Below are 2,489 nucleotides of genomic sequence, written 5' to 3' on the forward strand. Positions count from 1 at the left end.
TGAATAAATGACAATCTTGGTAAATGCTGTTAATGAGGTGACAGTTGGGAGAACTCAGGAGTCTGGTCATGTCAAAACGTTGCTCTCTGATGCATTTTATTATACGCATTCCCATATTGTATGCCCCTATTTTACACAGATAGAAAAGGCTGTACGATATTTACAGGCTTTAGATCACAAAGAAATATAGCATGGGAGGGACCACCTCTAACTCTTAAGAGGGTTATGTTTTAGGGCGTGTTTGGGATAGGGAGGTACAGACAACATGATCGCTCCAGGAAGAATTCTGCTTCCAGAAAAGGAGGAACTGAAAACTCTGAAGCCAGTCTCAGGAAACACAGCCCTAGCAGCTCTCCCACAGTAAAGCCGGCTCAGGAAATCCTACGGTGGAACTGGAAGGTCAGGTAGAGTCTCTTCCTGCTACTGGTCCCTTTAGGCAGAGTCAACTCCTGTATAGCTTAAAAAAAGTCCTCTGAGATCCTTTAATGTTTCGGCAACCAATTCAAGTGTCAAGCAATTTACATGAACAGTTTCAGGCGAAGCTTCCTCCTGGGTGATCAAGATCTCCTAGCAAAGTAGAAAAGGAGGGTAACAAAAGTTCATTTTCTTTCTCCTCGTCAAGATCAAGATCCAAGAGCATTTCTCCCTTGGGTGGAGGGCTGCCTGGAGGCGGGGTGGGCGGGCCCAGGGGCTGGGCCGGGGGCGCCAGGACTGCACGCCTCTCCCAGCCTCCTTCCAGGCTCCGCAGCATTCCTGCGCGCTGGCACCACCTGACCTCTTGCCCGATGCTCCGTGCGTCCTCCCACCACAGCTGCTGGGGTCAGGGGACCTCCTGGGCGACCCGGGGCGCCCTCGGGGGTCGGCACACAGTAGGGCTTGCCCCTCCCCGCTGTCTTCCCGTGAACACAGCGATGCGACGATCCTGCGGCGTCCTGTGGCAGGTGCCTGCGCAGCGCCGGGCAGCTGTGGCGACGTTCAGGCTCTTTGGGGTGGGATGGGGGGAGGCGCGGGGACCAAGCGCCGGCGGGCGCGATTCTCTCCACTCCAGAGAGCGGAGGCGGGGCAGAGACACTGGCAGGGGGCGGCGCGGAGCCAGATTCGAGGGCGTGTGTGTGTGTGTGTGTGTGTGTGTGTGTTTCTCACTGCCTCTCTGATCAGGTCTTTATTCAAAGTGAGCTGTCCAAAATGATTTGACCTTCAAGGGATAAACACATCTAAGTTTATGCAGCAGGATTCTTCTCCTCCGTGGTGGGTTTTCTTCTCTGCGGGCTCCCCAGCGGCCGGTTTCTTGGTAGCTGCGGCCTCCTCCCCCAGCCCCCCACTGAAGGCTTCTTCTGCTTCTTTATGCCAACAGCCTCCTTTCCTTTCTTCCCTACAAAAGGCTTCTTGCCTGGAACCCCTCCCCATCGGATCCGGCTTCTACCGCCGCCGCTGCCCTATCCACCTGGAGTTTGTGATTCTCAGCCTGGCGAAGAATGACGCCCAGCTACACGGTCTTTGCACGTGGGTTTAGTTAGATTCAACGTGATTCTCAGGTTTTTCAGCGGATTCTTCTTCAGGACGCTGCGATGACTCTTCTTGCGCCGTGCTCTGGGGTTTTCCAGGGTTCTGCCAAGGTCTGTGTTGAGCATCTTGTGCATGGGAAGGTGGTAGTTGAAGGACTCAAGTGCCCTACAGATCATCTGACTTGCTGAAAGCAAATCAGAAACGGTGCCCACCAGGAGCAAGTTACCAAACGTTCAGTTTTGCTTACATTAAGCAGAATCATTCCTTTTAAAGGGAAAGGAGAATTAGGGAGCCGGGGATGTTCCTCAAGGCCTCGATACCATCGTCCCCATGACAGATGATGCAGGGTCCCCTGCCGTGCGCACCCCGCGGTGTCTCACTTTGCCCTTTGCCAGCGCGCATTTGCTCAGAGGCACAGACCTTCTTGATATGATTCCAGGCCTGCAGTTTCTTAAGAAGCGCAACAGCCCCCGTGTTCGTCTCGTAGCCTTCAACGTTATCTTCCACCACCAAAGGAAGTTCAGGACTTCCTCAGTACAGTGACCTTTAGCCATGACCAGCGCCGGTAAGGCCGAGGCAGCCAGGGCAGAGCAGATGGCACGTCACTGCGGGGCCAACGTGCCAGGTTTGGTTGGCTCAACGTGCGAACCCAAGACACATCTATTTCCCCAGTTAGGAATCACATTTCTCAAACTGTAGGAATTAAAAAAAGATTATGGCTTGCTCAGTAAGAATTTTCGGCAACTGTCACTGAGAACGCAGGAAGACACCAATTACGACATCCCCGCAACAGATTCGGGGTTTTTAACTTATCGGTGCCAGAGGGAGGGGTGAAAACGAGTCCCGAGGAGGACGGCGACGGCGCCCCCGGACTGCGGGACCAGGTAGGCGGCGCCCCGCGCAGCGCCCTCCGCAGGAAGACCGCCGACCCCTCCCGGCCGCCCCGCTCCAGCGCGCCTCGGGGCCTGGGAACCGCGCACCGG

General features: G+C 55.2%; 1 pseudogene; it reads right to left on the minus strand.

Annotated features, from left to right (window-relative positions):
• Window positions 1-1,220: 1,220 nt before the first annotated feature.
• On the minus strand, window positions 1,221-2,108 carry LOC137767141 (large ribosomal subunit protein uL4 pseudogene; annotated as a pseudogene).
• Between the last annotated feature and the right edge of the window lie 381 nt (window positions 2,109-2,489).

Source organism: Eschrichtius robustus, chromosome 7, assembly GCF_028021215.1.
Source record: "Eschrichtius robustus isolate mEscRob2 chromosome 7, mEscRob2.pri, whole genome shotgun sequence".
Classification (NCBI taxonomy): domain Eukaryota; kingdom Metazoa; phylum Chordata; class Mammalia; order Artiodactyla; family Eschrichtiidae; genus Eschrichtius; species Eschrichtius robustus.